General features: G+C 37.6%; 1 protein-coding gene across 7 annotated transcripts in view; it reads left to right on the top strand.

Moving 5' to 3' along the window:
* KCNJ16 (potassium inwardly rectifying channel subfamily J member 16) overlaps positions 1-26,481 on the top strand; it is a 541,663-nt gene that overhangs the window by 434,402 nt on the left and 80,780 nt on the right. The window contains exon 13 of one of the 7 annotated variants that reach the window (XR_007720474.1): positions 17,772-18,600. The exons of 5 other annotated variants lie outside the window; for them this stretch is intronic. The gene's annotated coding sequence lies outside the window, so the exon portion shown is untranslated. Of the gene's footprint in view, positions 1-17,771; positions 18,601-24,435; positions 24,586-26,481 lie in introns of those variants that run through there. One more of the 7 variants, XM_050765630.1, reaches the window with a different exon arrangement.

The raw sequence follows: 26,481 nt of genomic DNA, 5'->3' as shown, positions 1-26,481 counted from the left end.
GACAAACTTTTGGTTTTGTTGATTTTTCTCATGTATGAATTTTCTCATCTCAATTTTGCTCAGTTCTCTGATTTTGGTGATTTCTTTTCTTCTGCTAGCTTTGGAGTTAGTTTGCTCTAGCTTTTCCAGTACTTCCAGGTGCAATGTTAGGTTGGTTAATTTGAGATCCTTCTAACTTCTTGATGTAAGCATTGAGCACTGTAAGCTTTCCTCTTAATACTACTTTAGCTATCTACCAAAGAGTTTGGTGTGTTGTCTCTGTTTTCATTAGTTTCAAAGAACTTTTTGATTTCTATCTTAGTTTTATTCTTTATCCTAAGTCATTCAGGAGCAGCTTGTTTAATTTCCAGGTAATTGTATGGTTTTGAGATACCTTCTTGTTATTGATTTCTGTTTTATTGCACTGTGGTCCAAGAGTATGTTTGGTATGATTTCTATTTTTTTTTTTTTTTTTTTTTGAATCTTTGAGATTTGCTTTACAGCCAAGCAGGAGGTAAATCTTAGAGTATCTGTGACATGCAGATAAGAAGAATGTATATTCTCTTGTGGTTTGATAGAGTGTTCTGTGTCTATTAGGTCCAGTTGTTCAAGTGTTGAGTTTAAGTCCAGAATAGCTTTATTAATCATCTGCCTCAATAATTTGTTTAATCCTGTCAGTGGGATGTTGAAGTCTCCCATTATTATTGTGTGGTTATCTAAGTGTCTCCATAGGTCTCCAGGAAATTGTTTTATAAATCTGGGTGTTACAATGTTGAGTGCATATATATTTAGGATAGTTACTTTGTTGAATCGAACCCTTTATTATTATATAATGCTATTCTTTATCCTTTTTGATCATTGTTGGCTTAAAGTCTGTTATATCTGATATAAAAATAGCAACTCTTGCTCTTTTTTTCAATTTGCATGATATATATTTCTGAAATCTTTTCCTTTGAGCTTATCAGTGTCATTACATCTGAGACAAGTCTCTTGAAGACAGCAGACAGAAAGGTTTTGCTTCTTTTTTCAACTTGCCACTCTATGCCTTTTAAGTGTTCATGTCCCACTTAAAATGGGGCATTGTCCCATTTACATTCAGAGTTAATACTGGTAAGTGAGAATTTGATTCTGTCATTGTGTTGTTAGCTGGTTGTTAAGTAGATCTGATTGTGCGGTTGCTTTATAGTGTCCATGGGCTATGTACTTACGTGTTTTGTGGTGGCAGGTACCTTTCATTTCATTTCTTTCATTGTTTAGCACTCCTTTAAGGACCTCTTTTCAGGCAGTTCTAGTGGTAATGAATTCCTTTAACATTCGCTTGTCTGAAAGGATTTTATTTCTCCTTCACTTATGAAGCTTAGATTGGCAGAATATGAAATCCTTGGTTTAAATTTCTGTTCCTTATAGATGCTGAAAATAGGCCCCCAATCTCTCTTGGCTTGTAAGGTTTCTGCTGAAAGATCCACTGTTAGCCTGACTGGGTTCTCTTTGTAAGTGGCATGCCCCTTCTCCCTAGCTGCCTTTAAGATTTTTTCTTTTGTGTTGACCTTGGTGAATCTGATGACCATGTGCCTCAGGGATGGTTGTCTTGTATAGTATCTCACAAAAGCTTTCTGAATTTTTTGAATTTGCATGTTGACCTCTTTAGTGATATTGAGAACATTTTCATGGACCATATACTCAATGCATTTTCTAAGTTGCTTACTCTTTCTCCTTCTCTTTCATGAATGCCAAATGAGTCCATATGTTTGATCTCTTTACACAGTCTCTCACATTTCTTAAATCAGGGTGTTTTTTCTTTCCTTTTTCTGATTATTTTTTCTTTATTCTTGTCTACCTGTGTTGATTCAAAGGAATGGTCTTCAAGCTCTGAGATTTTTCCCTTAGCTTGGCCTATTCTGTCATTAATGCTTCCAATTGAATTCTGAAATTCCTATAGTAAATTGTTCAAATCCAGAAGTTGTTTTGTTCTTTCTTAAGATGGCTGTTTTATCTTTCAACTCTTGGATTGTTTTACTGTTGCCCTTAAGTGGGGTTTCAACCTTCTTCTGTATCTTACTGAGTTTCTTTGCTGTCTGGATTCTGAATTCTATATCTGTCATTTCAGCCATTTCAATCTGGTTAAAGAAAATTGCTAGGGAACTACTGTTGTTTTTTGGAGATTAGAAGACACTCTGGCTTTTAGAGTTGCTTAAGTTCTTGTGCTGGTTCTTTCTCATCTGTGAGAACTAATATAACTTTATTCTTTTAAGTTGATATCCTTTGGATGGGGCTCTTTGTTTTTACGTTCTTCATTTCCCTTGAGGTATGGTAGATTGGCTTCATTTCTAGATGCCTTCAGAGGGCCAAGGCTCAGTTCCGCATTCCTGGGTTACATTCTCTAAATCCAGGGGGCTGGGACTGGGCTGATAGCTTTGCCCTCTGGCCCCTCACAATCAAGCAGTAGCTGTGCTGGGGGGCCCAAGGTGCTCCCAGGGTCCTGCAAAAGCACCCCCTTGGGGGCTGCCAATGAAAGTGCTCCAGTGTGATAGCAGGAGCTAACTGGAAAAAAAAAGCATGCCAGCAGGTGGCTGGGGGCTGCTGGTAAAAGTGCTATGGCAGTGGTCACTCGCAAATGTGCTCCAGCAGAGCAGTGGAGGCCGCACTGGGTCTCCACTCCCAAAGGAGCCTCCAGGTAGGACTCCGGAAGGGACTGGCAGACAAGGGGGCACATAGATCTTACTCACTCTGGTTCCACAACCCTGCTCTCTGCAGGTCTGACTGTTAGCAAAGGTCAGAGCCAGCTGGGGGAGTATAGAGACCCTTGGGAGATAGGCACCTATTGCTGATTTCCTTTGCAGCTATCCCTACACCAAACTCCCTGGGCTCTGCAGAGATTCAGGCTCTGTCTCTGCCAACTCTCCAGGCAGATCTCCCTGTCAACTTACATGTCCACAGGGGTAATAAGATCTGCAGCTAGGACACGGGAGATCTGTGGCAAGAGTAGGTTGCACTGCAGTTATTTCACTCACTACTATCCTTAGGAGTGGCTCAGGGTCAGGAATGAGTTCTGGTGTTCGTCAATTGCACACAGGGTTCCCAACTTCCTCCTTCATCAGCTCCTGTGTCTGCATTGTCTCTTCATCCACTCTCAGCACATTCTTTCAGAAGAATCTCTATTTGGAGTATGCTGGTCTGCTTGGTAGTCTGATGGCTTTAGATGGGAGAAGTTCTTCCTAGCTGTGTCTAGTCAGCCATCTTTATTCTTTGTCTTTTGCTCTGTACAGCAAGTCACCTCCGAGACAATCCCAGGAGGATGTTGCAAGTCCTCTATTTAATTTTGTGACTATTAATTATGTCAAAAAATGTATGTGGTAAGGTAATGTATTGTTTCAAATAGAGTTTAAGTTAACTAGAGGGATACTTGAGTAAGGAAATTATTTTTTCCGCTTCTTTTTAGCCCATTTTCATTAGCCAACCCAATTCTACACTCTTAATAATCTCTTAGGAAAAAAAAAAAAGTTCTACTTATGTAGCTTCAATGGATTGGGAAGGAACAAGTGGTACCAAATGCTCATTATATCCTAATTTTCCACCCTGGGTCTCAAAGCAATATTGTCTTATAGTTTAGGTTTTTCCCCTTGTGCTGGACATGATATGTGATGGAAAGAATGCTTGGTAATTAACCTTGGATCATAGCTTGGCAGCTGCTAGGTCTCCCATCTTTAATAGCTATTCACAAGAAGTTGAATTGGGTCCCAAGCTGTTATCCGAATAAGCAAAATGTGTCCTAAGGCAGATCAAATCTAATTACAGGGCTCTAGGGCTATTCCCTTTCCATTCTCTTTAAAAAGAGGTCACTCATACTGCTCCAGCTCCCCTCACGCATTTTGCAGCAATATCAGGTGGTTCCCAGTAATTCGCGGACTCCTAAACCAAATTAATAGAAGTTCTGATTCTAACTAGTCCAACTGAGGTCTTCTGGTAGAAAATTGTGGATTTTGCATTATTATTATGGGATCTCCAATTCATAGACAAGGACCACATGCTCTCCTTTCATATTCTCCTAAATTAGAAAACTTCAATGAGTGTGTTATATATCTCCATCCCAACAAATACTTATCTTCCTTGGCTTTCTAGCATCCTTTACATTTCTCCATTTCCCTAGGCCCCTAGCAATTACGAAATCCATTAACTATAATTATAAAGCTCCATTAAAAATTTGATATACACAGCAGTTAATATTCGCCATCTGTAATCTTCCAAATGAATATTTGTTTATTTCAGTACTTCAGCTGCTACATCTAAAAATGAAGGTAAATAATTTGACAAGGGCCTCAAAAGCTTGAATATTTTATTTCAACTGAGCAGTATGTGACTTCTTAAAATATCTCAGGCTCTTTCTTTCATAATGCCCCTATTGATTTCTTTTTTTAGAAGACTAGAAAGGGAAAGGATTTAGGTTACAAAATTCTTACTTATTTTTAGTAAAGTATTTAAAAATCAAAAGATATCATTAGAGAAATGCTATTATATTATATATTAGTGCAATCCCCAGTTAATAAGTGAGGCACTCAGTTTAGAATGGTCAAGAGAAAAATCATCATCTTCATCATCATCTATGGAATCTAACATACTAGTTCTAGTCAGAATTCTTGTTTGGAACAGAAACCAACAAACCCACTCTGGTTACCTTAAGCAGAAAAGGGATTGCTGATCAGATCTATAATAGCACTCAGATTCAAGCTGGAGAACCAGACTCAAGGAAAAATCAAGGAAGGAAAGGTGCAGCCAAGGAGTCCCCAATGGACTTCATGGTATTACTGTTCATAAACAAACCTTTGATATTGCTGTCTCTTGTGCCTTCACCCCTGACACTGGCTGCTGCTCTGCCAGTATCCACTGTCTCTAAATATCTGTTGTTATGCCACTGGGAATCTCCAGATTGCAGTGAAAAAAATCCTGACTCTATACCTTCACTTCTCTTCCTTTTTTCTTCAGTTTCAAATGCAGGCCACAGCTTCAGATTAGTTGAGCTGTTAATATGTCCAGGGTCTAGGTTCCCAGATGTATTAGGCCATTTTCATGCTGCTGACACAGACATACCTGAGACTGGGTAATTTATAAAGAAAAAGAGGTTTGATGGGCTCACAGTTCCACATGACTGGAGAGGCCTCACAATCATGGCAGAAGGCGAAAGGCACATCTTACATGGCGGCAGACAAGAGAGAATGAGAGCCAAGTGAAAGGGGTTGCCCCTTATAAAACCATCAGATCTCATGAGATTTACTCACTACCACCAAAATATTGGGGGAAACTGCCTCAATGATTCCATTATCTCCCACCAGCTCCCTTCCACAACACATGGGAATTATGGGAGCTACAATTCAAAATGAAATTTGGGTGGGGAAACAGCCAAATCGTATCACCAGAGGAAAAGGCAAAATATACTGGATGCTCCTTTTGTTTTATAGTACAAAGTATATTTCCACCTCTGTATTAGTCTGTTCTCACACTGCTATAAGGACATACCTGAGGCTGGGTGATTTATAAAGAAAAGAGTTTTAGGCCGGGCACAGTGGCTCAAGCCTGTAATCCCAGCACTTTGGGAGGCCGAGACGGGCAGGTCACGAGGTCAGGAGATCAAGACCATCCTGGCTAACACAGTGAAACCCCGTCTCTACTAAAAAATACAAAAAACTAGCCGGGCGAGGCGGCGGGCGCTTGTAGTCCCAGCTACTTGGGGAGGCTGAGGCAGGAGAATGGCATAAACCCGGGAGGCGGAGCTTGCAGTGAGCTGAGATCCAACCACTGCACTCCAGCCTGGGCAACAGAGTGAGACTCCGTCTCAAAAAAAAAAAAAAAGAGTTTTAATTGACTTACAGTTCAGCGTGGCTGGGGAGGCCTTAGGAAACTTGCAATCATGGTGGAAAGGGAAACAAGCATGTCCTTCTTCACATGGTGGCAGGAGAAAAAAGTGCCAGACAAAGGGGAAAAGCCCTTTATAAAACCATCAGATCTCCTGAGAACTCACTATCATGAGAACCTCATGGGGGAAACTGCCCCCATGATTCAATTATCCACACCTGATCCCACACTTGACATGTGGGGATTATTATAAGTCAAGGTGAAATTTGGGTCGAGACACAGAGCCAAACCATATCAACCTCTACCTATCCTTTGAGTAACCACAAGTCCTGGTGTGCAGCAATAGCCATGATTTTAGTCTGTTGTTCAGGAGTAATGATTAATAGTGCTCCCTTTATTCCAAAATGTATTCAGGTTTAGATGATAAATGATATGCTTCTCTTGCTTATCATTTTGCTTCATATTCAAAGGATGTTTAGATGCTGGGAAATCAGATTTTATACTCTTTGTCTCTCACAAAGACACAAAGTGTGACTGATGCTTCTCTACCATTTTTCTCCCCCCAAAATGGGGATGGAAACATACTTTTGCATATCATTACTTCTTGAGATACTTTCATGTTTAATCCCTTTGAGCAAGCAAAGAGTCAACACTAACCAAGCACAAGGATTAGCTTCTTTCAGAATCTAGTAATGCATTCCATTTGCAGGTACTATCCTTATTGATGGACGAAAAAGGTAGAGAACAGCTAAGTTCTCTCGTGTGAAAGTTTATAAAAGTAATTTATCACATATGCATCTACTGCTAAGTAGTATCATTTGTGTGCCCAAAGCAATACGTGCTCAGATGAGAAAGCTTTCTAGAGATAGTAACTAGAGTAGTTTATGGTGTTGCTAATGTGAGCCAACTGGGATCAAAGGGCAAAAGAAATTTTTTTCCCTCCACCCTCCATTGGGATGGTGACCACGATAAGCCATTTACCTGCCATAGCCTGAAAACGACATCTCCTCCTCTTCTCCCTGTTTTTCTAGCCAATTGTGTCTGAGACATTCATTTCCTTTTATCATCCACTTCCTGGTAGTATTATTATGCTTTCTTGCTATATAGATAATATATATTTTGATGGTCCATACCACTTAAGTTGGGTACCCTTTGAAATAGGAAACCATACCTTGATCATCATTGTTTTTTTAGCCGCACCTGACACAGTGATTTGTATGCAAAGGTTCTTGATTTTTAACATTATAATTAAAATGTTAACAGTGCACAGTGTAATGTACGTAACAAAGGTTCCAACTGTGTGTTAAATGATCGAACATAATTCTAAGTAAAAAGAACCATTTGGAAATTGCATAAGTTTCTGGAGATACTGGATGTAGAATCCTCAGGATCTTATAAACTAAATTCTGTAAAGAAGAACCTTGGGAGATGTCTTTTTTATGTTGTTCTGGAAGATATCTTTTTAATATGTTATGCTGTTAATATCATACAATACAAGAGGAGCAGTCTTCTTCTTAAAGAAACTTACTAGCTCTCTGGAAGTTACTGTTGTGAGTTCATTTTAATGAAATTGTACCTTATGAATTTTGATTGACAAGGACTACCAATTGTGACCTTTGTGACTTATCTTGGTATTTTAGTTCCCTGAGATGAGTTTGTTCTTCATCATTGAGAAGTAATAGACTGAAAATAGATGACTCCACAGAGACCATAATAGAGAACACTTTCAAAGGGGAAATTGCTTTTGCTCAGAGAAATGTTCTCACCATTTTACTTTTTTGATTGTTTTCTTACACCTTATTTCACATAGGAAGACGTTTTCTTTAATTACCATAATCAAATGTGCAGCTCATAGGAAGTGACTCAAAGGAAAAAGGTGTAGACTCCTATGAACTGATAACATAGAAGCTGGTGACCACACAGGAAGGCCTTCGACATGGAAACACAATGTTAGTTTTCTGCCAGGATTTCATGGCCAATGATAAGGCATTGCACTCCCTTGTACATATTTACATAACTTTATGAAATTACTTTTAAGTAAGGCTTGCAAGATGCATTACATATGTGGAATTAACTTATATTTCATTACATTGTATGGTTTAGGCTTGTTGAAATGCACACTTTTCCTAGTTTAGAGTCTGAAATGAAGAAGTAAATATTTGTTCATGCACTTAGCAAGTATTTATTGAGTGACTACTATGTGCAAGGCATTAGTCTAGGGTCTATAGATACAGAAATAAACAAGACAATGTTCTTTTTCCAGTCCTGGAATATTAGGGTAACATGGAGAAGATGGGAGTGGAGACATAATAAACAAATAGACAAATATATATATATACATATGTTATAATGTAAATACATTTTATCAGGTCATTGTAAGTGCATTGGAAAGCTTGCGACAAGGAGAAGAAAAAGACACTGCCAGTGAAATCAGGAATTTCTATTTTAAATAGGTGGTCAAAGAAGCTGCATGATATACAATCGGTTGTAGATTTAGTGAGAGTAAGATTATGTGGATAAGTGACAGCAGAATTTTCTGGATAGAAAAAAATCTTTGAACTTGCTGTCCTAAGTAATATCCTCTTCCAAGAAAAGGCAAGGTATTCAGACAAGGAGAATGAGTGTTAGAAGATGAAGTAAGAATACTAGCAAGAACTAAATCATGTGCTTATGCCAGCCTTGATACTACCCCTAAATTTTATACCAAATGTTTGTGTGTGTGTGTGCGCGTATATATATCACGTATATTTATCAATGAGTTATCTGAAACACCAACTTTCATATCATTGTAACTGCCTCTTCTATCTCCTTTCTTTTCCTCCTTATTCTCTTTCAAATGTACCATACATGAGGTTTTATGCTACACCTGGTTTTCACATAGAAAAGGAAGAGACCCCACATTTAATGAGAGTGTGCCTGTCACTGCACAAAGAATATTCCCATTTGATCTTTACAACTACCTTCTAAGGCAAGGCTGAAGCTAAGTAAGGAGTCATGAGGTTCATAAGGTTAAGGCTGTTAGAGCTCCTCCTGTTCTGCCACACTGCCACCATCTCCATGGCTCAAGGGATGAAGTGGACCCTCCATCATCTCGCCTAAAAATTGAGTGGGTGGGCTTTACCCCAAAGGGTAGGAAAGGTTGACCTTAGTCTCATATCCTAAAGCCAGCTAGACTATTTTCCAGTTGTATCCAGTCCTTCCTCACTTCCCTTGTCTGCTGCCAGGGGGAAGAATTCTAAAGTAATTAGGTAGAACTGGTCCTACTAGAGTCTGGTGAAGGTGGCTTCTGCCCAAGAAATTTACTTTGTTTTGTGGTCTCTCTGTTCATGTGGGTCTCACTCATAGGTGAAAGTGGTGTGGCCAAGAATGGAATTAAGAACACTGCCTCCAATAAGACAAACTAAATAAGCCAAACAGTGGAATTTCAAGGCCTATACACCATGTCTGTGTTTCCTGGTTAAGTTATTCATCTGCATTTCCTGTATGCTTGTAGTCACTTTTCATTTCCATGTTCCCAGAGAGAAATAAAATGCGGATATAAACAAAGGAATTGGAGTAAGGCAGGTCGGTTCTTGGGAAATGCAAATACTAACTCTTATTCTGTCTTTCTAGATTTTTTGCTTCAAAATATTCTGTTCACCGCTAAGATTTTAATGAAAAGAAACATCTGTAAAAATGTTTCTCTATTTGTACCTCTTAGAAATGTAATTACTTATTTATGCAAATGTAAATTATTAAAATAAGTAATTAATATTGTATTATTATCCTAATGCTTCTTCTGAAGAACTCTTCTAGCTGTAAACTGAAAGTTATATCTCAAAAGTGTGCAGCATTTGGAATCAGATGAAGCAGAGTTTAAGGCTTGGCATCCTTGCTTGCTGGTTGTATTTCTTTGGCTAGTTAAGTTCTGTGAGTCTCAATTTTTAAATCTGTAAGTGGGTATAATAACTCCCGTAATTATACTGTAAGGTATATATTATTATGTGAGGCAATGTCTATGAAAGTATTGTACATTGGAAACCCCACAAAGGTAAGAATGACATTAATAATAACCATCGTTTAATGCTGTTCACACATGACATGTATATATAGTCACTCCACAAAGCCTGTGATGATCTAAATTGGTGATTAGAAGAGTAACAGAAGTTCCTTCCAAAGACAACACATGATTTCAAAGACTGAAAAAATATTCTTCCATCACACAGAGAAGGCTTTACACTTTCTATTCTATTTTGTGAAGAGGATATGGAAATTAAAGTAAGTCTTATGTATTTTTTCCAAAATATGGATATTAAATCAGAAAAACAAATAAACAAATAAAGAACAAAAGCTACAACATTAATAACAGCAATAAGCAAACTAAGAGTCTTCTGGCTCAGTTCAAGGCAATAACCTGTGTTGTCGGTAACAATAGCGATTACTCCGTATTTTCTCTTTTCATTAATAGAAGAAACTCAAAGAAGAAGAAAATCTGGCTTCCTTTTAATATTTGTGACTATCCATAAAATAGAACTGGAAAAGAGAATAATATCCTCTTGTTTAATTTACGTCAACAGTTTTTTTTTTATTTTCATAAAGACAAAATAAGACAAAAAGCATTCCCTTATAAAAGTTTGAATTGTTACTAAATTATCTAGATAATTTCTTCTACTCTGTTTTACTGTTGCTGAATGTTTTACTTATTATCCCCAATAATGTTGTATGGCCATGTTCCAAAGACTTTTAAAAATTTTTTGATTTATGCACACTTTCTATTAGCCATTTTCTAAAAAGATTTTTTTTCCCAAAGCAAGTTAAGTAATCATGCTTTCTATTTTTAATTTGCACTTAACAATCTATTTTAGTTCTCACCATTCATGTGCCCTGTGTTTACTTACCTTACTTCAGACAGGTCTGTTTCCCTTTCTCTTTTATGGAAACCTTCACCATCTGTTCCCAGTGCTGTAATAGCTTACCGTGGTATTTAGGTTTATAGAGGGTAGGACTGAGGGGTGGCAAAGAGAGTTAAGAAAAAGAAAAAAAAAAAAAACTGAACTGTGTCAATTGAAATTCAAGTTAATTAATGGAAAACTTTTGGGTTAATAAAACATTTTTATTTCATACTATAACATGAAGCATACATTTCCTAAAATGTATTTATTGTTATATCTACTATTAATATTATTCATCCTTTTCTTTTTTTTTTTTTTTTTTTTTTTTGAGACAGAGTTTTGCTCTTGTCACCCAGGCTGGAGTACAATGGCACAATCTCGGCTCACTGCAACCTCCACTTCCCCAGTTTAATTGATTCTCCTATCTCAGCCTCCCTAGTAGCTGGGATTACAGGCATGCACCACCACGGCCGGCTAGTTTTTTGTATTTTTAGTAGAGATGGGGTTTCACCATGTTGGCCAGGCTCTTGAACTCCTGACCTCAGGTGATCCACCCACCTCGGCCTCCCAAAGTGCTGGGATTACAGGCGTGAGCCGCAGTGCCCAGCCTATTCAGCCCTTTTCTATTTGGAGAATGGTTGGTCTTTGCACGTTTTATGTTGTCATCCACATATAAATGAAATCAGTTGAAATAAGAAGCATTATGACAATTTTACAATAAGAAGAAAGTAACTCTATTGAAACTTTTCACCAAAGAAGATATACGAATGATCAGTAAGCACATAAAAATAAAATGCCCAATATCTTAGTCATTAGGGAAATGCAAGTTTAAGCCACAATGAGGTTCTATTTCACATCCACAAGGATGGTGATAACAAAAAAGTAGACAATGACAATTGTTGAGGATGCAGAGAAACAGAAGCCTCACACACCGTTGAAAGAAATGTAAAATAGTACAGCCATTTTGGAAAACACTTTGGCAGTTTCTTAATCAGTGAAACACATTTATCACATAACCCAGAAGTGAAATTCTACCCAAGAAATGAAAACATATGTCCACAAAAAAACATATACATGCATGTTCATAGCAGCATTATTCATAACCGACAAAAAGTGGAGCCAACTCAAATGTGCATTAACTAGTGAAGGGAGAAATAGAATGTGGTATTTTCATACAATGAAATACTATTCAGCAATAATAAGATAAAGCACTGATTCGGGCTATGATGTGGGTGAACCTTGAATGCATTATGCTACGTGAAATAAGCCAGGTACAAAATATCATGTAATAGTATGATTCCACTTGTGTGCAAAGTCCTGAAAATACAAATCTATAGAGGCAGAAAATAGATTAGTGGTTACCTGGAATTGAGGTGGAAACAGGCATTAACTATGAAGGGGCCTGAGGGATCTTATTGTGATGATTGAAACATTATAAATCTGGATTATAGTGAGACAGATGCACCACCACTAGGTACTTTACTAAAAACCGTTGAATTGCATACTTAAAATGGGCTTGAGCACTGCAGTGGGTTTTCTGTGCAGGTGTCTTAATAAGGTTTCATATGGAAGGAGAGGCTAGCCCTCATCTGGGAAAGAGACTTGCTAGGATTTAGTCGATTTTGTCTCTGTGCCACCTGCCCCACTATGAAAGCTTTATGACCAATAAAGACAGGAAATATGCAATTCCTGGAGCTCAGGTTTTATATTTTCCTGCCCCAAAGGACAACATAAAATCCATGTTAACCCTAGATTTTATGCATTTCAGGTGTTCAAAACAAGGTACAGTGTAATGCAGGGAACTTGTAAAGCAGAGGGTTTGACCTCAGCATCCTGAAATCAGGTGTGAGAAGAAGGAAACAAGGCACCTTGTAATTAAGACAAATCCAAGGCCAGATGAATAATAAATATGGCAGAGAAACATGGCGAGGTGTCACCAGAGAGGCCAAGCCATGGATTTTAATATGTATCCTTTTAATTGGCCATTGACTCTGTGGACATCCATCCTACTTAATGGAAGCTGCATATGTTAAAATTCAAATAAAATCTCAAATTTAAAATCATTTCTCATTTTCACTCTGCATTTAGCATTTATTATGGCAACCTCTTTGAAGTCACTTTCTTTCTTCTTATTTTTTTTTTTTCAGACAGAATCTTGCTCTGTTGCCCAGGCTGGAGTGCAGTGGCACAATCTCGGCTCACTGCAACCTCCACATCCCGGGTTCAAGCAATTCTCCTGCCTCAGTCTCCCAAGTAGCTGGGATTACAGGTGCCCACCACCACACCTGGCTAATTTTTGTATTTTTAGTAGAGACAGGGTTTCACCATATTGGTCGGGCTGGTTTCGAACTCCTGAACTCAGGCGATCTGCTCGCCTTGGCCTCCCAAAGTGCTAGGAATACAGGCGTGAGCCACGGAGCCTGGCCTGAAGTCACTTTCTGTCCAATAATTTAATATCAAGCAGCAGCAATATTCATTTTTTTAACATGTATTAATTGGCCATTGACTCTGTGGATATTCTGTTCAGTGGAGGAGTCTGAAGGGGTATCAAATATCCTTGTACTTTTCACTAATTTACAGGACAGTGGAGGATACAAGTCAAATCTATATATAGATAAATAACTGCAATAAGCAGGAGAGCACATGCCAACAGCCAGAAGAGTAGGGAGTGGTAGTTCCTAAATGCATATTGATTAATTGTTCCTAGGCTGGTTGCATCAAAATTGTTTGAAAAAAAAAATAATAGTACAACTTCCCTAGTCTTACACTATCCCCTTGCTATTCAGTGTGAACTGAGGACCAACAGGATTGGCATTGCCTGGAAACTTGTTCGAAGTGTTGGATTGCCAGCCCCATCAAAGACCTAGTGAATCAGAATCGCATATTTAGTAATTTTCCTGTATGATTCATAAGCACATTGAAGTTGAGGAAGCATGCTGGACTGTAGACTTAGATGTGCCAGTCATGAGATTCTGGGAATTTTTTTTTTTTTTTTAATGTATGGTTACTAGGTTGTTTCATTTTATTTTTTTATTTATTCATTTTATTTGTTTATTGTACTAGAGAGGTAAAAAATGCATGTATTTATCATGAACAACAAGTTTTTTGAAATATGTATACATTGTGGAATGACTCAATTGAGCTAACTAATGTATGCATTACTTCACATGTCATTTTTGGGGGTTTGAAAACAATATACTCTTAGCAATTTTCAGGAATACAACATATTGTTATTTACTATAGACACCATGTTGTACAATACATGTCTTGAACTTATTCCTCCTAATTGAAATGTTGTAGCCTTTGACTAACACCTCTCTATCCATCTTATCAGCCCGAGCCTCTGGTAACCACCATTTGGGAATGTGTGTTTTTAAAAGGGTCCCAGAGGGTTCTGTGTTCAAATTGTCCAGAGATACCAGTGATCACAGAAGATGGCTAATTGCAGAGGTCCCTAGAGAAGGTGTCTTGCATTGAGTAAGAGGGTAAGTGGAGAGTGGGTAGGGAGAGCCATCAGCAAGAGCAAAGGTGTTGAGCAGCATTACTTGAGACCTGTATGAGGAATCATGAGCAAAGCTGCTTAGCTGGCTCCAAGGGTTTGAAAAATAGCCTGAGAGGTTAGAAACAGAGGCCAGTGAATCATCCACATTCTGCATGCAGACTAAAGTTTGATTGATAGAGACAGGTAGTAGAAAATCATTGAATACTTGGGGAAAGAATTGTGTAAATAATAAGTGATGTAAAGTATTGTTCCCAATTTTTCAATAGGGCTTAGGAGAAAGTAAAGACGGCTCCTGAATTGGAACCTGGGTTTACAGGTTTCTTCACGTCCATTCATATCTTTGAAACAGTGCTTTTTCATCATGATCATTTCTATGCACGCGAAAGGCACTGCAATATCTGCATGCAGTTGTGTTTCCTCAATAATAATGTCCGATGATAGATGTAAATAGTCCTTTTGACTAGAGCTGTTTTCTGGAATAACTCCAATGCTAAGAAGGGAAAAATGCAAAAGCTAAGGAATTAGATAGCTCTTAGATTGTGTTGTTCTCTCTGAGAAGATAAAACTGAAACCCCTATTAGAAAGGCAGGATCACTGAGAGATTATGGTATGTGAAAATTACAATAGGCCACAGGAAAGTGTGGTGGAAGACTTATAAGCATCAACTGCAAAGGAAGACATTGTTCTTTCTGATTAGGAAGGTCATAACCTGATCTAGAGGTTTCTTCCTTTGATGCTGAGAGAAAGAATCCTAAGAATAATAAGAAGCCAATGTATTGCAATAACTATTTTATGGATTACTCTGAGGTCCAAAATTCCTAGAAAAGATGATTGTTTTCTTTGAAAAGCAAGAATCTGCTTTTGTGCTTCCCAGGGGAGAAGATTGTTTAGAAAAAGGAGCTGGTCATTTACTGGACACTTTCATGATTCTAAAGAGAAGTGACCTCAGTGACTGAAACAGAAGACAAAAATAATTTTGAGCTGCCTCTTGGCTTTTCATTTTTCAAGGGCTTCAAATATATTATTTGGCTATTACTAAATTTATGAAGCATCCTGACAAACTCAAACCCTTTCACCCCATTTGTTTGAATATCTCTTCCCTGAAAATTTGGAGTCTGAATCTCTCTCTGCTCCTCTACTCAGATCTTTGAGCACAGCCAGAGAAAATTTTACAGATGTGTGGCTTGGTGCCTTTAAAATGTATAGGTCCTACTACAACTGCTCATTCAGTATGATTGGGCAATTAGGGCAAAGATTTCCTTGTCTTCAGTGAGCTCTTCTATTCTCGTAGAAGGTCTGGCAAGCTATTTGTCTCAAACCCTTTTCAGAGAGGCCCATCCTCATCCCCAGGAGGATGAACTCTCACGTGGCTTCCTTATGCTCTCCCTGGTACTGTTTCTGCTCTCCTATAAATGTTTAGGGATACAAATAAATCTGTTTTTCTCTCTCTTAAAGAAAGAAGTGTTTCTTTTCGGGATGATGGCCATCCTTCCAGTTGTATTCTTGATCCTACATTGCATACCCTCTGTTTTTCTTTAAGACCTTGCCCCAACAATGACCCCCTTTTTCTCCATATCTTCAGCCTTTCCTTCTCTACTGGCTCCTTCCTTTCAGTTATAAACATGAACAAATTTCTGCAATTCCAAACAAACCCTCCTTTGACCTTGCATCTGCTTCCAGCTAGTACCCATCACTCTTCTGCCTTCCACAGCTTTGAAAAAAATGAAAACTGAGGATGTTTTTGTTGCAAAGGAAAACATGCTCCTTATATAAAATTAAAAAATAGAATAGTCCTAGAAGAGAGAGATACAGGAATACAGAGAAGAGGTCAGAAGGCACCACCATATATTAATAACTAGAGATGATCGTTGTTATCAACTTTTATATATTTATAGGATACCTCTATGCATAAAGGTACTTTGGAAGCATAAAATGGTTCTATACTGTTCACGTTATTTTATAATATAAATATTACATTTTTAATGGTTGGAAGATAGTTGAGTTACGTTGCATTTCAATCTGCGATGCCATTGCTAGTGGGTAAATTGTATTCCATGGTGTAGCTGAATAATATTTTGAAGTATGAACTAATGTGTTTCCTCCTGTACACCCTCCCTGACACCATCTCATACCCTTGCACCTGCTCATCACCACCTCCTTCTCAGTCTCTCCATATATACCAGACTTAATATTCTTAACCTAAATGTGTTACTGAAGAAGCATAGGCAGCATTTTAAAAAGACACTTTCATAACTCAAAGTAGATGAACTAGAGATAGCAGAAAGGAAATGTTGAGTTTATGAGTATTTCAGGAATCTAGTGTTGAAAATTTTATGCCATAACTGTGGGTAGTGTTCATGGAAACACAATTAGGATTTTTTTTTCTTTTTCTTTTTCTTTTTTTTTTTTTTGAGATGGAGTTTTGCTCTTGTTGCCTAGGCTGGAGTGCAATGGCGTGATCTCAGCTCACCGCAAACTCCGCCTCCTGGGTTCAAGTCATTCTCCTGCCTCAGCCTCCAGAGTAGCTGGGATTACAGGCACGTGCCACGATGCCTGACTAATTTTGTATTTTTTTTAGTAGAGACAGGGTTTCTCCATGTTGGTCAGGTTGGTCTCAAACTCCCAACCTCAAGTGATCCACCTGCCTTGGCCTCCCAAAGTTCTGGGATTACAGGCATGAACCACCGCACCCAGCCCATAACTAGGTCTTATAAGCGAGGGATTGAGAGTTGGAAATAAGCAGGCTTGTGTTATGCCCTTTTCATACTCAACCTAGGGAGTAGGGAAGATAGAGAATCCCTAAATGATGTGATCTGAGAATAGAGAGCAATTGGGCATGGCATTCCCAATTTCCCAACACCACCATCATAAGAGTTGAGCAGCAATAAAAGTAAGGCAGAGAGAATCTGGTGCAGTCCCAGGACATCTGTGGCTGCAGACTGGTCTGGGAGAAGGGTCAGACTTTTCTGCGCTTTTGTAAGGGACGTGGGTGTCAGATGAACACAAATGTGTTGGCCAAAATGAAGGAAACCTGAGCCAAGGGCACATCACATGAGAAATCTGCAGTGGCAGCATTCAGGACCAGACAAGCATGTGGACATCTCAATAACAGAGGGAAAAGAGACAACCACAGCCAAGAGTAAGACTGAATAATAAACACATGGATCATATACCCACAGATGCCAACCAATGACCAGTTGCCTAATCCTTCTCCTCTCTCTCTCCCATCACCCTATTTTACTGAAGAATTCAGTAACTTAGAAATGACTGCAAGGGTGAGGAAGGGGAATTTCCAGATGGATTGCTTTCTTATTGTAAAAGAAAAAAAATTGGGTTGAAAAATAAAGCAACTTCTTTGTATACCCGAATAGAAGCTTACAAGAATTATGTGTGCTTTACTAATAAGGGTGTACTTTATTTAACCAGTCTCTCATTTTTGAAATTGTTTTGCTTCCAATCAGTCATTATAATAAGCAATGCACAGTCAAGTATCTTTATTCATTTTCTCAATTGTCAGACTGCAGTTAATTCTTCAACCGGGAGCGACCTGTTTCTTGTTCTTTCTTTTCCAGCAAAACAAGCCTTATGAAGCAGCCAATGAACTTCATCTTGCCAAACCCAGTGGACTCACCACAATCTCTATAGAGGTGACATCAATTCTTTATTGGACATGGAAGCATATTCCCTTCTTCTGAAAGTCTCACCTCTCTTGAGTTTCTCAATATGATTATTTCCTTTATTTACTCTACTTCTCTGAATTGCATTTCCTGGTTTCCTTCTCCATTTTCATTTTTCTCCAAAACCCCCTTGGGTTAACATCCACCGTGGTTCCCTTCTCAGTATTTATGTTTTTTATGTGAGCTCTTAGTCAATATCCCATGTTTAACTATCTCCTAAATATGGTCATTCCTAAATCTTTACTTCCTACCTGAAATTTTCACCAATTTTCTCATTAGTGGTATCTTATGGATATTAATTCATCCATCCATCTATCCATACACCCATTTATTTATTTAATATTTTTTGCATACCAACAGAATGCTTGCCACTATTCTAGGCACTTGTCATACAACAATAACAAACAGACAATAATATCTGTACTCGGAGATTTTATACTCTAGTTTGGCACAATAGCCAATAAACAAACAGTAGGGGGAAATAATATTTTTCAGTCAACAACTCTAAAAACAGCTATCTTTCTCTTTTATACCTGTGATTTCTCGCTTAACAGCAATAGCCATAAGTGGTATGATTATCTGTCAATCAGCTTTTTCATGCTAGCGTGATCAGAATCAACCTCAATTCCTCTTTCCACTTTTACAAGTATTCAAAGGCAGTATTGTCTGGTGGTTAAGAGTCTGAGCTATCCCATTCCACAGACCTTTGTTCAACTTTTGTCACCGCAAGTTATGTGATTTACATCTAGTTAATCTCTTTAAGCCTGTTATGGTGTCAAAAAAATTCTACCTGACAGGATTGTATGAGTGTAAATGAGATAATATATGATTATTATCCTGTCTCATATTTAGTACTCAATGAATGGTAGATATTATTCTTTTATTTTCATCATTTATCCAATTGACCCATGTGTCTCACAGATTCTATTTTCTAAATCGGCACTGTCCAAAATGGCAGTCACTAACATGTGGTGATTGAGCATTTGAAATGTGGCTAGCCAAAACTGAGATGTGCTCTAAGTTTAAAGTATACACTGGATTTTGAAAACTTAGTACCTAAAAAGGATGTACAATATCTCACTGATGATTTTTGTATCAATTACATGTTACAAGGACAGTATTTTTTATCTATTAGGTTAAATAAAATGCATTATTAAAATTAATTGCATATACTTGGTTTTACTTTCTCAATGTGGTTAACAGCAAATTAAAACTTACATATGTGGCTTTCGTTAGAATTCTATTGGCCACTGCTGTTCTAAATATTTCATATAATTGCTTTTCTGCTCATCACATTAATAAGCTCTATCATCTCTCTTCTCTATTATTGCCATGACATCCTACCAGCCTCTGCCCCCGATTCTCCTCTGAACTTTTAATCCATCCTCTCCAGTGTTGCCTGATTGATACTTCTAAAATGTTAGAAAAAAAACGTAATCGGCTTTCCACTGCCTGGAGGATAAATCCAGTCTCCTTATCTCAGCACATAGAGCTCTTTGCAATCCTACATTTCATATACCTCCAGGCTTTCTTTGAAGTCTCTCACAGTTCCCACGGAATCAGGCTACTCGGAGCCATTTCCTGCCTTCTGCTTTTTCACATGGTTTCTTTCTACCTGAAAGGACCTCTCTTACCCTGACTACCCAAAGAATTATTCTTTTGTCCTGAAGAACCACCTTAAGTTACCTGTGAACTTTTCCCCACCTCTCCTCTTAGCTTTTGGTTATACAGCCAAGTTTTCACTTATTGTCCTCCTTTTCCTGTTGTTACTTGTTATCTCTCTCTGGACTTTGAATTTCCTAACAAATAAGGTTGTAATTTCTTACTTTCTGGATTCGCCATACGTATTACGAATACAGAGTATTTACAATTTGTAAATTACAGAGTATTACAAATACTCTGTATTTGTAACACATTAAGTACACAAAAAACATTTAAAGGAAGAATAGACCGTAGGCTTATTTAAAAAAAAAAAAATAAACAAATAAACAAACTAGAAGTTAAACATTCAGTATTGTTCATATCCAATCCCCTAAACAAATAAAATGTAATATCTATTCCCAAATATGATGGCTGTATTTCGTATTATTACAGAAATAGTTGAATTCAGAGCCAATTTTGATTTCTCATTTCCTAGTTCAGTTATTAGGAAGCAATTGTGAATCATATAGGCACCTCCTGAAAGAGGCAATTCTTTAATAGAAATTCTAGTTTGTCTTCTTTACTCTTTGGTACAATACTATTTTCTCCAATGTTTAAAAAGTAGTAATTAATTATTGTTCTTGAAGGTTTTGCTGTTGTTTCTACTATGCAACTACTATGACAACTACATTAGCAATTCTGTTAAGGCCCTGGTACGTAGTATTTGAACATTTGCAAGCCACAGAGCCAGGCGTGGTGGCAAGTGCCTCTAATCCCAGCTAATTGAGAGGCTAAGGAGTTGGGAGGATTGCATGAGCCCAAGAATTCAAGACCAGCCTGGGCAACATAGCAAGATCCTGTCTCATATTTAAAAAGTTAAAAAAAAAAAAAAAAAAAGGAAGTTTGCAAGTCTTTTTATCTTCAAAGTATTGTCTGCATAGAATTGTCTCCTATCTGACAGAAAGCTGGCCTGGGAATTACCCCTTCCCTTCCCACTGGGTGAACGTTGAAACTACTATCAGGTGCTAATGATTTCTGAACCAGACAAAAACAACTTAGAGAAGTGAACACAGATCTCTGTCCTGTCAGCTCCTTCCTGCTGATTTATTAGCTGGAAGGCATTGTTTGTTTTAAAAGGTGGAGCGACTAGGGATGGTCTACCGTCATCTTTGTAATTTCTCAAGATCCCAAAAACAAGCATAGTGGTACAGGGACCCAATTTTCCAGGCAATGGTTACCCAATAGGTCAGTCAGCTAATTTCAGAATTTGATGCACCACGAAAAAGGATGGTCATTGGATCAGGAAGTCAGCTGGGCAAAAAAGTTGTCCTTAATAAAATAAATGACATCATTTTGGCAGTAGCTTTGCTGGCCTCTGGATATTTAAATTTCATAAGTTATCACAGATGAATGTTTGTGCAGTACTGGTTGTGTAGAGGCGAAAAGATATGATACACATTGTCAGAAGTATTAGTACTAAGAAAAAAATTACCAGAAAAGATATTTGAGCTTAAGTAAGTTTACAATCATAATATAAACCCACTACCTTGTAAAATTGGCTATTGTGAAATACCAATGTTTTTGTACCACACCTTTATTATTATTGGCATCATTATCACAAAGTAATCATTGTGTTAATAGATCAGAATAAATAGGTTTCTATTGAATTTAAGGTTACAGGTTTCACATTTAACCCTCGCCATTAAACTTTTTTTAAAAAATAAAAACAATATAACTGGCTGGCGACAACAGGGATCGGCAACATTTTACTGTAGAGGTCCAGATAATAAATAACTTAGTCTTTGCAAGCTATACAATCTCTGCAGCAACTAGTCAACTCTCGCCTTGAATCATGAAAGCAACCGTAGACCATATATAAATGAAAGAACAGGGCTGTGTTTGCATAAAACTTTATTCACAAAAGCAGGTAAAAATAGACAAATATTCAGTGGTCTGGACTTTGGCCCACAGACCATAGTTTGCCAACCTCTTGGCTATAGTATAAGTGTCATGTACTCAGCCATTTTCTTATTGCTGGGAATTTAGATGATTCCTCACATTTCTCTATTCTAATAAAAAATTTCAACAAACATCTCTATGGTTAAAACTTTGTCTGCATTTCCAAAATTATCCTTAGAATAGTTTCCTAGAAGTGGAATTTCTAGGTCAAAAGCTACAAATATTTTTTTTTTTTTTTTTGAGACGGAGTCTTGCTGTGCCCCAGGCTGGAGTGCAGTGGCGCGCGATCTCGGCTCACTGCAAGCTCCGCCCCGCCGGTTTCACGCCATTCTCCTGCCTCAGCCTCCCAAGTAGCTGGGACTACAGGCGCCCGCCACCTCACCCGGCTAATTTTCTTGTATTTTTAGTAGAGACGGGGTTTCACCGGGTTAGCCAGGATGGTCTCGATCTCCTGACCTCGTGATCCGCCCATCTCGGCCTCCCAAAGTGCTGGGATTACAGGCTTGAGCCACCGCGCCCGGCCCGCTACAAATATTTTTAAGCCTTTTTCTTCTTTTGCCACTTGGGCATGTAAATTGGTGTGTCATTTCTGGAAAGCAGTTTAGCAATGCCTAAGTAATCCCTCCCTAAGATCTTGCTAGTTCTAAGTACAATCATGTGTAAAGGAAAACAAACAAACAAAAAGACTGCATGAATTTTATGTTTTTTTTAAAAAAGATATCTCAATGTATTAGCTTTGTGTGCACATGGCAGGTTACAAAAATTCAACATTTTTACATTTATTTTCCTTTCATATTTCTATTTTAATATTTTCATTTCTATCTTGGCCCATTTGTCTATTTGTTTTTTCTCTTATCATTTTGTCTTTTCCTCTCCAATTTTATTTCCACTGTACATATTTTAGATGGTAAAAATTTAAAAGCACAATTTCTAGAATCAGATGGTCCAGGTTCATACCGTAATCCTTCCAGTTCCTGGCCATGTAACTTTTCGCAAGTTACTAAAACTCCCTGTGCCTCAACTTCCACATTGCTAAAATGGAGTCACTAAGAGTATCGACATCACATTCTTGCTTTGAGAACCCAATGAGAACAGCATGTGAAGAAATCACTGTACACATTACCTAGCACACAGAAAATGTTCAATAAATACTACGTATGATAATGATAGTGAAGGCACATTTCCATCCTTGCTTAAATGGTCACTACCTATCTGGTGATTAAATACACTTTTACCTCTATTTTATTTGAACTTCATTATGGTTTAATTTGAAAAATTTCTTTGGATGTTATTTTGGTGTATAGTACGGAGACAGTGTCTAACTGATTTATTGTCTAAATAGCTAGGCAATTACTGGATGGACATAGTAGCTCATGCCTATAATCCTAGCACTTTGGGAGGCCAAGGCAAGTGTTCAAGACCAGCTTGGGCAACAAGGCGAAACCCTGGCTCTACTAAAAATACAAAAAATTAGCTGGACATGGTCGTATGTGCTTGTAATCCCAGCTACTCCAGAGGCTGAGGCGCTAGAACTGCTTGAACAATCTGGGAGGTAGAGGTTGCAGTGAGTCAAGATCACACCACTGCACTCTGGTCTGGGCAACAAAGGGAGACTCTTGTCTCAAAAAAAACCCCAATAATAATAATTAATAGCTAGGCAACTACTGCAATAATTGTTATTGAATATACATTCCTTTCTCAGTGTGTGGTGTGCTCTTTATCAAATATTTTGCTATTCCACTTTTTAGAATTTGCTTCAGGGAAACCTAGTGTTTTAGAGGTATCTGCTGGTATAATCTGGCTGCTTCATCATTGACTTAATTGTTACGAGTTTATAATATTTTAGCACCCAATAATTCAACTCACTTGCATGACTCTAATTCCCCATTTTTTTCTTAGACATCCTAATAGATCTATTCTCTTATTTGAATTTTACAGTCATGTTGTCACTTTCTCATACTTAAATTTGGTTACTTAATTTTGGATTACTGTTACTTAAACTTGGATCAGAAGTGAATGACACTTATGGAATAACCTGAGAGTTGACATGTGTTATAATGAGTGTTCTTCACATATGGGACATAATGTGTATCTGCATTTTTCTGACTCATTTTTCCATTTTTCAATAAATTTTTGTGGTTTTCTACATCACTGAAAGAACTAGTAACACATAGAGGTGCTCAATGTTAATGCTGGATGGATAACACAACATTGCTGGAGGGATTAAAGGCAAATTACCTCTTAGCCTTTGAAGGTTCTTCTAAGTAGAGGGATCTGGTGCTTAATTCACATTTTAATGCATTTAATAGCTCTAAAAATATTTTATCTGGACCTCCTATTTGCCAGACACTCTAATAGGTTCTATGAAGGATTTAGACAAAGACTCAGCCATAGGTCTTATCATCGAGGTTCTTCCAGTCTGTGAGGAGACACAAACATGTATAAATGTAATTATATTACAATATTGCAGGTGTAAAATAAAAGTATGATAAGAGCAAAGAGTTGGCATATGATTAATAACTATGATATCTGGCCAAGACTTCGAGATGAGTTGCTGATGAAACCTGTGTGAGACACAAAAAAGATGGATAAGAGTTTTATAGGATTGTAAAATAGCAATGTGCGTTATGTGTTCGAACGTTAAGGGGTATCGAGATGTGAAAGACATCGTCTGTGATTATTTCTGAATCTTGGACTCCGTAAAATCCACATTGTCAACTTGTAAGTCAACTTGAAGCTCAGAGGCTGCCTGTGTTGGCAAACAGGGTGTGAATCTCCAGGGCAAGAGAAAGATTAAGTAATGGATGCTTTGATGTTGTTTCCTTGAATACATCTATCTCATGTGTGTTTCTCCCCAAATATTTGGTGATCATGTGGTTTGGCTGAAGGAGAGAACATTTGTTGAACATTGTGTCAGCATAATATCAGCTTTAGAATTTCACAGATATCTAGGTGTCCTACGAGACCAACTGGACTGGACATCAGACCAAGATTCTGATAAAAGGGGATAAGAGAGATTAACCAGAGTAGGAAAAGTGCTTTTCTGAGCCAGAGATAACGAGAAACTTAAAGAAAGGGCTGAAGCAAGAAAGTTTAAGCCTGTGAGTAGGTAAGTAAAAAACTTAAAGTTTTTGGTATAATACCAAACAAGATTTCCTTTTCTATCTATTGTATTAAATTAATGCTATCAGCTTTGGTCTAGATGCTTCTGTCTGAAGTATAGTGCCTGTATTATTGTCTTTGGAATAAATAATACGGTTTGTTCCTGAGTATTCATTTTTGTAATTAATTGCTTCAGGTTAAGCTATATCACAATTAAAGATCATTGTGAACCAAGTTCTACATTTAAAACATGAAGAAACTGAGGCTCATAGAGAAGAAATGACACTTGAAAGTCTCTCTGACAACCTATGCATTTAACATTCATATGTAACACTAACATTTTACACTTTTGCTGTTTTCCTTTGAGTGAAGAAGCCATCATGAATGATTGGTTTTTGTTTTTGTTTTTTTTGAATAGTCTTTAGTTTTTAGAACCATTTTAGGTTTGTAGCAAAATGAAGTGGGAGGTACACAGATTTCCTGCATATCTCCTGCCCTCAAACATTCATAGCATCTCGTGTTATCAAACATCCCCACCAAAGGGGTACCTTTGCTGTAACTGATGAACCTACACTGACATATCACTATCAAAGTCCACAGTTTTACATTAGCATTCACGCTTAGTGTTATACATTCTATGGGTTTGGACAAATTTATAATGGAATCTATCCATCATAATAGTATCATATAGAGTTGTTTCACTGCCTTAAAAATACCCTGTGCTTTGCCTGTTCATACTTCCCTTCCCCTACCTCCTGGAAAACACTGATCTTTTTTCTGTTTTCCAAAATCTCATATAGTTGGAGTCATGCAGTACATAGAATTTTCAGATGGGTTTCTTTTACTTAGTAATATGCATTTAAGTTTCCTCTACCTCTTAGTATGATTTGAAAGCCCATTTCTTTCTAGTGCTTAATAATATTTTATTGTCTACATGTACCACAGTTTCTTTATCCATTCACCTACTAAAGGACATCTTGGTTGCTTTGAATTTTTAGAAATTATCAATAAAGCTACTATAAACATTTGAGTACAGATTTTTGTGTGACATGAGTTTTCATCCCCTTTGGGTAAATACCGAGGGACTCAATTGCAGGATTATACGGTAAGAGTATGTTTAGTTTTACAAGAGACCACCAATCTGTCTTCCAAAGTGGCTGTACCATTTTGTGTTGGCACCAGCAATAAATCAGAGTTCCTGTTGCTCCACATTTTCCCCAGCATTTAATGTCAGTATTCTGGATTTTGATCATTCTAATAAGTATAGAGTGGCATCAAGTTTTTTAAATTTGCATTTCTCTAATGACATACGATATGGAGTGTTTTTTCATATGCTTATGAAAAAGCATATGATAGGTGGCTGTTTGATAAGGTGGCTGTTAAGTCTTTGGCTTTTTTTTCAATCAGATTGTTTGTTTTCTTATTGTTGAGATTTAAGAGTTCTTTGTATATATTGAATAATAGTCCTTTATCAGATATGTCTTTGGCAAAAATTTTCTCCCGGTATAGGAGTTAACTAGTTAACTAGTTTCTCCTGATGAGAGATCTTCTTACGAAGACAAGAATGCTCTCCAGTGATGTCAAAATGCCTCCTTTCCCCTTCCCATGCCAGAAGCATGAGGGGATTTTTAATTTTTAAAATTTTTTTGCCAATATTTACCGTGAGAACTTGGTGTAACTCCTGGAGGCAAAACTCAAAAGTGTGTCTCTCCTCCCCTCAACCACCCACTCCAGGACTGGATCTCCCTAGAGTTTTATCTTTCGGACTTGTTTACACTGACCTCCAGAAATTCATCAATTGCAGTTCAGGTTTTCCTACTCAAAACTGATTCCCTTGGAGGTTTCTGTTCTACTAAGCTGTGATTTTTTTTTTTTTTTTTTTTTTTTTTTTTTTAATTCACCT

The sequence above is a fragment of the Macaca thibetana genome, chromosome 16 (genome assembly GCF_024542745.1).
Source record: "Macaca thibetana thibetana isolate TM-01 chromosome 16, ASM2454274v1, whole genome shotgun sequence".
In the NCBI taxonomy this organism is placed as follows: domain Eukaryota; kingdom Metazoa; phylum Chordata; class Mammalia; order Primates; family Cercopithecidae; genus Macaca; species Macaca thibetana.
Note: the sequence above shows the minus strand (reverse complement) of the source record. Positions and strands in the feature narration are given on the sequence as shown.